Here is a 10,525-nt window from a genome sequence, read left to right on the forward strand (position 1 = left end):
GCTCATGATGGGAAAGTCAAAGGAGATATAAGAACAAACTATCTATCTGAAAGAAGGAACTCCAAGTCATCTGCTGATGAATTCACCCTGCAGGAATACAAAATAATTTCAATTTGTACTGAAAAGAGCTTTAATGCCTGTCTAAATGTTGAGCCACAATAGCTTCTCTTTTTTACAATTTCAGTGGGAAAAATACCATTTTATGCTTCTGGGAAATAGAAGTGTTGTTCTCAGTGTGTGCCCACCATCACTATCTCCATCTTCCAGCCCCGTAGATCTTTGCTTCAGCTGTTATGATTTTTACAAATTGAAGCATAAACAAGTTCTTCTTTTTCTAATGACAGGCCAGGTCTCCACCCTGATTTAGACAACCATGCCATCTGTTGTGAAGTGGCCACTTACTCCTTGGAGAAACATTCGTGTTTTCTTGGTTATTCTTTAGCAACTAGCTCACAGCAGGGGATCTGAGCACTACCCCTTGGGCCTGGGTGAATCGGGTGAATCCCCGGAGATGAAGTGGCCTCCATCCACAGACAGTGGGCACCAGGAAAGGGGCAGCACACAGAGCTCTCCTGCAGCCCACCGCAGGCCCCCCTCAGGTCCAAGTCCCCAGCAGCCCTGCAGCGCAGGACCTAAAGTCGTGGCCCTAACCCTGCAAAAGGCAAAGGCCCAGCAGAAGGGGTACCAATGAGGTGGAACAAGCAGAGCACAGTCTGGGAAGCGGAAGAGGAATAGGACAATGAGGCACTTCTGGTTAAGAATAAATAACTGAAAGATCCAGTAAGCCTGCAGCTTGGAGCCATGTGTCTGAGCCAGACAATAAGCTTTTAAAGAAACATAAAGTGCAAGCACCACGCAACAGGGCTCTGATGTCAGAGCTCTGCCCTGGTCTTGTGAAAAACACCAAGGAGTCACCTGCAGCAGACTGGGTCTGCCAGTTGGGGCACAGTCCTCTAAGTGGTAGAGGTGAGTGTGGAATGTCCCAGCCAACCTTTGGGTACAAAGAACACGGATGCACAAGCCTAGGCTGTGCATTCTGGCCAGGCAGCTCGGTTAAGCCTGCTTAATTGATCCAAGCTTCTAATGAGCAGGATAAACACCATTCGGGGCCATTTGCTGTGAAATGGACTGGGGTGTATGAGAAATCAGCCTCGTGTGGACAGAAAACACATACATCGGCAGAAAATAATATGTTAAAAAAGTTTAAATTGAAGACGTGCCGTTCTGAGTGTGCAGGGGTGTTAATGCTTATGTAATTAATCATTTCATATTTGAAGATTGGGATTTTTCTCCTTTTCAATTAATTAACCAGGAGACTCATTATAGTACATTTTTCATGTCAAAAAGGCAGTGAGTTCCAAGAGGAGGGGAGGGCGGGCAGAGAGGAGAAGTAATAGCGGCGGTAATGAGTGATGAAGTGGCAAAAAGTACAGGGAACCACCATCATCTCTGCCCAAAAAAGTCCCTGTCAAGGGCCTGGGAACCCAGAACTGGCCAACCACTTGGAATTTATCCAAGTCCCATGAATATAAGATTCTACTTATGCTCCTTTTTCAGAACCTGCATTTAACCCCTTATCAAGAGCTACAGGCTGTCCAATGATTTGTTTTTTACTAGAAAGGAAGTGAAATATGAGGGCTAAAAACTGGTCTCAATGAGCCTGGATACCAGTCCAGACTATGCCTTCTTAGCTGTCCAATGAAGACAGCAGTAGAACTGACCTCAGGGTTGTTGAGACCAAAATGAAATAATACTTGTAAACTGCTATTAGGTGCCTGGCACACATGGAAGACTCAAAAATTGGCTTTATGACAAGATCTGTGCTTCCTTGTCGAACAACACCATCCTTGACCCCTTCGCAAAGCTATGTGGGTGGGTGGTAAAATATATGTAACATAAAATTTACTGTCTTAACCATTTTTAATTACACAGTTCGGTGACATGACATTAGTGCATTCACATTGTTGTACAGCCGCCACCATCCATTTCCTGAACTTCTCATTTTCCCTAGCTGAAACGCCGTACCACTTAAACCATCCATCTCCTTTCTCTCTCCACCTTAGCTCTTGGCTACCACCATTCTGCTTTTTGATTTTGACTTTTCTTGGAAACTCATATAGTCCTTTGTGACCAAGTTATTTTACTTAGGATAATGTCTTTACGGTTCATTCATGTTGTAGCTTGTGTCAAAATGGCCTTCTTCTTTAATACTGAATAATATCCTGCTTTAAGTACAAATCACGTGTTGTTAAGCATTCACCCATCCATGGACACCAGGCTTGCATTCATTGTTAAGCTATTGTGAATAATGCTGCTATGAAGATGTTCAAATATCTGTTCACATTCTGGCTTTCCCTTCTCTTGACATATACCCAGCAGTGGGGTGGCTGGATCTGTCGTATTGTTTTCCAGCAACTGCAGTTGTTTTAAATCCCTACCAGCAATGTACAGGTTTGCAATTTCTTCTCATTCTTGCCAACACTTATTTTCTGTTTTTCATTTTTAATAACTATCCTAATGGGCATGAAGTGGTATTTCCTTGTAGTTTTGATCTGCATTTCCGCAATGACTGCTGATGTTTCACATCTTTTCACATCTCCAAAGCTTATGGGTAGCGAATACAAATTGAAGAGCATGGCAGAAAGTCCTGGGGTTTGGGGCATAAGTACTGCTCACAGTAGGGAATACAAGCTCATTTTTCTGGGGGATAGCTAGGTAGCTAGATGGATGTGGAGAGAGTGTACAATTAAGATAAGCATGGAAGCAGAAGTCAAGCCTGGTTTGTGCCAAATCACTAACTCACAAGGCTTAGCTCTGGGATGGAGAGAGGATCTTTTCTAGTCCTAATTTCTTTCTATATTTCATAAAAAGGGAATGAAATTATAAGTACCTACTTTTATTTTTGTTTTGGGGGCTTTTTCCCTACAATATTTCTATTATCAATGTTTTGGCTTTTGTAAAAAGAAAAAAAAATAAAAACAACCTTAGTAACCTTTGCCATTATAACTCCATAGGTTAATAGGTTCAAGGAACAAAGACCAAGTGTTGCGAACCAGGAGTGTTTGAACTTTCTTTTGCTCTATTGTCTATTTGCCAAGGCACTACAGAAATCACTGCTGAAGGCGGCTCCACCTCTGCCCTCAGGCCCTGCTGGTCCCCTACACTGAGAGAAAAATCTCTGTCCACTTTCAACCACTCAATCTTGTGGTTGCCACTTACACAAAACACAGGGCTTACAAAAATGTGAAATTGGGTGTGTGGATGTGAAGTAGGTACTTTTGAGACAAGACTGCCCAGTATCTGCGACAGTTTGGGAACTTCTCCCGGAGGCATGGAAGGGGTGGTGGGTGAATCCTGAGCTGACCTGGAAGAAGATTTAATTATGGGTATGGTGGGGAGGAAGCCAGACAGTATGGCTAAAGGCCCTGAGTGAAATGAGCCAGGGCTGTGTGGGCACTGGAAGGACACTGCCTGGCAAGAAATGAGGCAGAAGTTTAAAAGCTACTCAAATAATGAGACAGGAAATATGGTAATGTTCTTTGCCTTGACTTTGTACATGTTCATTAAAGAACTTACAATATAGATATACATTTTTACCCAAATGAAATGATGTTACATAGTTCTACATCTTTCTATTTTCTCAACAACACAAGTGGTCAAGATCTCTCCCTTTACATACTTGTGTAAACACACACACACACACACACACACACACGGGTGGCCCACTTGCCCTTAGCTATATACCCCATTTGTATGAATGTGACATACTTTATTTTAACCAGGCCTCCATTAATGAACAACTGATATCTACTTTTTAGCATTGTAAAGAGTGCTGTAATAAATATCATTGCACATGTGCCTTTACATACTCATACTAGAAGTGAAATCACTGGCTTGTTGAGGACATGCACTGAGCTTTTGTTAGACATTGTTAAGTTACCACCCATAAAGACAGCAGCCACCCCTGTTCACCCACCCTAGATTGAGTGGGAGGCGTGCAGACCATATTGTGGAGTCCTCACCTCTGGCTTCCCCTTGGTTATGCTGCCTGCTTAGTCTCACTAAGCCTCATTCCCTGGCAGGAATGAGGATGTCAGAACTGACATCAAAGGTTGCTGGGGTGCTCCTCAGAGAATCTCAAAGTCATTACCACAGTGGCTGGAACATCTTAAGCACCCTCTAAAGTCTGCTGCCATTACTATTTTTCAAATTTTAACTAATCTGAAAGGCAAAAAATGACATTCTGTTGTGGTTTTAATGTACATTTCTTATCACTAAGATGACTGTGGCAACTTCTCCCGAGCCATCATTGCTGGCTTCCTAACAATTATTCATTTGGCTATTGGTTTGTGAAAGCCACACACCAATCTAGTCACAGTTGCCCACTCCCTGGAGCTGGCTGGGAAGGATCTCCAGCTGCACCTCTGGAGGCCTTGTGCATTATACAGACTCCCTTCTTCACGCTTAGCGACTATGGGTTTAGAGGTCTAGGGCCTTTGACATCTGCTCAACAGTAGGTTGTTATTAGGATGTGGTATTCCATGAATGTACACCTTCAACTTTATCTATTTTTGTATTTTTAAGATTGTACAAAGTTTTACAAAAAGAAAAACATGCCCTTTTTATAAAAATATACCTGCTCTTCCCCTCAAGATCCTAAACCCTGTGGTTGGGCACCTCAAGAATGACTGGTTTTCAGCCTCCAGGTCAGCTGCCTCTTCTTCCTCCCCTCTGATCGCTGTACAGAAAACATTCCACTGGCACTTCTGACTTGAATTAACTAATTCTCCTCTCTCTCCCAACCCCACACTTGCCACGATCTTTTAAATAATTATCTGTTTCCAGTCTCAGTTGCCCAAAGTCCATCTCTGATAATTGTCTCTTTTCATGAGAAAATAAATCTCATTAATGGTAAATCTGAATTCATTCTGTTGAGATGAACTCTTTTTTCCTTATATTTTTTGTTATAATTAATTTTGTCTTATCTGACTGTTTTCAGACAATGAATGTCCCATGCCAGGACCTATCTGTGTGAATGTCTGTGTTCATTTTTTGGTTCTTGAGTTTGGACTTTGAAGAAAAAGGCCATCACACTATCTGTCATCAGTGACAGATGCTTCTGAACATGACCGCAAGTGAATTTCCAGTCTTTGCAGCGGGGAATGCCACCCTTTGGGATATGCAGTGGCCAGCTGCCTGGTTCCAGGTGCAAATATAAAACTCCCTGAGAAACTTCAGTTTGGCTGGATTGGGGTTTTGTGGATCAAAGCTTCAAGCATCATGACCAAAAGTCATGGGAGTCACCTCTCCTGTCTAATTTCTTAAAAAGGAAAATAATTTTCACTTTATTCATCCCACCAATTCTTACTGAGTATCTACTAGGAGCCAGGTACTGTGCTAAGTACTCAATCAGAGATAAATGTGAGTTACGTTTCCCTGGAGGAATAAAGTGGGTAATGCCTGGGATGCTATCTGGTCAGCTTTGAAATAGAACAAACAAGAACGGAGAGGGAACAGAGAAAGAGGAGAGGTTAAAAATAATCCCCATCCCAGAGAGACACTGGAATCAGAGTCAACTGCCAAGTGTTGACTGCTGGTGACTGGCAACGTTTAGAAATTCATGGTATCACATACTATTTGAAACCTTAAGGAAGAATGTTTCCATAAATAAGCAACACACACTCCAGAATGCTCGACTAGCCTGTCACATACAGCAGGGAGAGAGAGGGTTGCATTTTTGTTTACTTTGGAAAATCTAAATTTGGACCTAGAATCCCATCCCAAAGGCTTCCTTGCCCCTCAAGAAGCAGGCCAAGTAGTGGGAGGAACAGGCCAACCCACTGATACCAGCCAGAGCCCACATTGGGGTCCCCACCAGGCTGTTCCCTGCCTGCCCACCATTCTGCTTTCAGCTGCACAACCTATCTTGAAAGACATTGGCATTCAATTTTCAGGGAATGAACATCAAGTGCAAAATACTTATTCCGGACGTTAAGCTTTAGCACAAACTAGTTGCCTTCTCAGTGAATTAAATTCAGTGAGCTGCCTCTTTATCTTGGTTGTGCCTTGTTATAGTCAGCAATGTACCCCCCCCCCACTCCCTGCCACACACACATATCCAATCTCTATATAAGTGAGTTCAAGGGGAGGATGGCTAGATGAGCATTTGTAGGCTATGCCATTGGCAGAATCTTGCTGCAAGAGGATCAGCTCCTTAGCAGCAAAGGAAGACTTGGCTCTTCCTCCACATTTATTTCCAATAAGGATTTCGCTCCCCCCCCACCCTCCCAACATCCACACTCAGCACTCTGGGAGCAGCAGGGGACCACTCTGCTCTGACAACTTTCTCTGCCACTGACATTATCTCCTAATTATCTTCTCAGCAGTGATGGCTGAGTCCCAGTCCTCAACACGTGCAAGATGATTATAATATCCGATCTGATTGGAAGGAAAGGAAAGTCTGTTGTTCTTTGAGCTTCTTGAGGCCATTACCATTTTTCCAAAGGGGCTGAAATAATCTTCACAATAATCAGAGGGGAAAAAATACACATATTACTTCAAACAACCATTACTCAGAAAACAATAACACAGATTTTTCCAGCTAGAATATGTTCAGGGTAACTCTTGTCCTCAGTAGAGCTTGTGAGAATCAGAGGCATTAAGTTAATGGCCTGAAACAGCCCAAAGACCCGTGTCTGCTCCCTGACAGGCACCCTGAGCTGTGAGATGTGCTATAATCTTCAAAAACGGGATTTTTTTTTTTTAGAATAAATGACTTGTTCCAACAGCCTTGAAGTACGCAGATGCAGTCCATAGCTGGCATTACAACAACAAGAAGGGGCAACAGTGGCCCGGAAGTCAAGTGAAGGTGTTTAAAGGTCATCGTTGGCAGGTCTAACATTCATTCCCCCGAGTATGACCATAGAGACTGGAGGCCAGAAGTCACAACTCAAGTCCCCTTCCCAACCTCAAGACTTGTATCTGGTCTCTCGTCACATCTTAGTGACCTAAGCCAGTTTCTGGTAACTTAAATCTTTTTCTTTTTTCCATTGCCAATGGAATACCAAGTAGATAGATAAAGAGAGCCTGAAACCACTGAGCCGTTCCAGCATCACTTGGGTCCATAAACCCAGATCCTGTTGGCCCTGCTAGAGGTACAGGAAGAAATCGGTAAAAGGCTGAGGCTGGAAATGTGCTTCCCCACAATGGAAACACTAGTCAAAGTGTCCTCAAGGACTCCCTGGTGAGACAGGGATTAAAGACAGCTCTGTCAAGCTACTGCCAGCCACTACAGCACATGTTCGATTGCCAGCAGACCAGGGAGCAACGCACATGGCGTGGCAGACCTCTCCTGTCTCGCCCTCTGTGCTCCTCAGCAGTGTATTTCAGTCATTCTGCCTGTTCTGCTCCCCACTCTCTCTCTGGTGAATCCTTTCAACCCCCTGCACCTCTGACTTACACTTCATTTCTGGGTGATTGTATGCATAAATAAATTATTGTATGCATAAATATATCTTTTTTAAAAAAGTTATTGTATGCATAAATAAATCTTTTTTTAAAGAGTTATTGTATGCATAAATAAATCCTTTTTTAAAAAGTTACTTAAAAATAAAAAGTGTCCTCAGGCCTGACACCTTGGGTCAGGACCACATGGGGCCCCTGCAGGTTACTAAGCTGCCCTCCTGCCCCCTTGCCTCCTCAGAGACCCTCTGGAGACACCCTTGGGGAAAGGTAAAGAATGAGATTTTGGCACAACACACCACAGAACCTCCTAGTTCTTGCATATAGGACAACAGCTTCTGAATGTCCAGAGCTGAGCAACCATGTGGGTTTGCTCTAACTGGGGTTTGGGGTGGGGTCTCCCTTTCTGGTTGGACTTTGAAACTACTGTGGTGTTGTCTAAAATCACCTGGTTCTTTTGCAGCTATTTCCCTTCATTTTGCAAAAATAAAGTTATTAAAGCAACCTCCCAAGTCATCAGCTTACTGGTCATTAAACCCCAAAATTGCTCAGGTGAAAGGGTCTGTCTAAATTAAAAACTATCATTAATGACACCATTACTGGTTTTATGACAGGAAATGCTGGAAGAGTGTCATAACATCCAGGCTGAAATGCTTGTTTCCCTTTCAAACATACAGCCACAGGTGCTGCCAAGCCTTCCCTTCCCCCTTCCTGCCCACCTGCCTCCCCTTGCTCTGCAGGGTGCCAGCCTTCCCAATTTTTGGAGTGTGATCATTAGCAAAGCAACCACAGCCGCTCCAGAGAGCTGGGACACTCCGGCCATCAGCCAACTGCCAGTTGTCATTTATAACTGCAGGCCTCTGCTATTTCTTAGAAATAATTGGGACTCTAATCTTTCCTCACTTCCTCAAAGCAATTCAACAAAGAGTTGTTGGCCATTTACTAAGCATCAAATAGTTGAGGAAGGAAAATTTAATCCCAGTAAAGAAACTTTTATTGTTATGAAAGAGATGAAGGCACCTCTGGTGACCTAAGGATGCCAAAATTGAAAGACACAAGTGCCACCTTTGAGGGGCTAATTAAACAGTCTGTACTATAGGATGGATGGCAGGTGCTCACCAATCCTCTGTGACAAGACCAATGGCCATGGCCCTTTCCAAGGTGGGGACAGAGGTGCTGGGAAGAAGGTTCACGGAGCCTGGGGCACCTGAGCTGGACTGGAAAAGATGCACAGAATTACAGTGGGGGAAAGAAGGTGACAATGGAACATGATGCAGGGACTCCAGTGCTGACACCAAACAAGGGTTTCTAGGAAAGTCAGTGGGGAGTGTGGGGAAAAGCAGGGACATTCTTGGAATGGGAGAGATGGTCTGTGTCTGCAGGTTGGGTTGGGCATTCAGGGAGGTTTTGGAGGCCATATTGAAACACCTGAACATGATCCCGCCATATTGGGGAGCTATGGGAAGTTTTAGAGCAGGGAAGGGTCTCCCTCAGATTGCACTTGCCTCCTCTGACTGACATCTCCCTTCCTCTCCTCTCAGAGAGCCTTCTAGATTTCTGGGTATGAGAGTAAAGCAGGGAAATTATCTGTATCCAGTTCCTCCTCCATGTAGAAGAGTAAAGGGAAGCAGGGACTGGTGCTCCAGATCTGGGCTGGTCGCCTCTCTGATCACACTGCTCCTCTGTGGAACACGAGGCCAGGACTCCTCAGGTCTGAATTCCTTCTCAGCGAGATGAAATGCAAGTTTAACTTCAAGGGCAAGTTCACCTCTGAAATCCTATCGACTCCAAGAGCTCCACTGAGATTTATGGCAGTCCTTTTGGGCACAAGGATGGGGTGGGCCCCAATTCTGTCTCTTCTAGCTCCTGAGTGGGAAGGAAGGCCAAGGGGAAAGCCCAGAACTTTCCTCTCACCAGCTTTTTTTTTTTTTCCTCTCACCAACTTTTCCTCTCACCAGCTTCTAACAAGTCCGTGTGCTAAAACACACCGAATGATACATCTTTGGTCGGCTTTATTAGCCAGAGTTGTTAGAGGTAGGGACAGCAATCCATAAACCCAAAGTCATAAATACTAATAGCGGTTTTTCTCTGGCTTTGTGCGATATGTGTTGGACACTTTCATACATTATTTCTCATTAGATTCTCACAATAATCTGCATGTTAGTTATTTTGCAGATGAAAAAATGAGGCCTAGAGGAATGCAGAGAACCTGCCCAAAGTCACAGACCTCAGAAGGGGTAGAGTGGACTCCCTCATCCCAGCCCTCACATTGCCCAAATTCAACCTTCCTAAGCACAATTTTGCTCTTGTTTCCTGTCTTGTTCATAAACTTTCTTCCAGGGCAAGATCTGTTACTGCATGTTCCCAGACTTATCTCCATTGTCCAAAACTCCAACTACCTGTCATTCTGAGAAAATGCACTGTCTGTTTTCACTTTTGGCCTCAGCTCCTGATCCCCCCAACCTGTGCCCACTGGTGCGTGTCAGAACCCCACCAGATAGGCGGCATCAGCTCAGAGTCTTTTTTAATGGAGCTTCAGCTGCAGCCCTCTCCCAAGCCCTGTGCTGTCCTTTTCCTCACCAAGGCACACAGACATTTTGAGTCCAACAATTTTTGTTGTCTAGAACTCTTCCCAAGATTGCAGGATGTTTTGCATCCCTGGACCTGCCCAAATGCTATAAATATTCCCCAGTGATTATTACAATTAAAATGATTGCTTTCACATTCTCTACCATGTTCTGGATTTGAAAATCTCACTGCCATGGCAGCAGTGATGTGTACTCATGCCAGTCTCCCCAAAAAGACTACGTGCACCTTGGATTCAACTTTTGTGCTCAACTTTGCATCTCCTGTAAGTCTAGAAATGTCTGTTAAGTGCACATGTAGTGCATAGAGTACAATGCTTTTTTAAATTTTTTATTCAGATACTTCATGAGTAAACTAATTTTTAAGTTCCATAGTCAACAAGAGCAGTAGCAATCCCTAGGCCAATCCAAACTCTCCCTGGGCCTTCCAGTTAGTCACCTAAATTTTGACTTAACTTTCTGAACATTAAGAAATTGAG

The sequence above is a fragment of the Talpa europaea genome, assembly GCF_964194135.1.
Source record: "Talpa europaea genome assembly, chromosome: 6".
Classification (NCBI taxonomy): domain Eukaryota; kingdom Metazoa; phylum Chordata; class Mammalia; order Eulipotyphla; family Talpidae; genus Talpa; species Talpa europaea.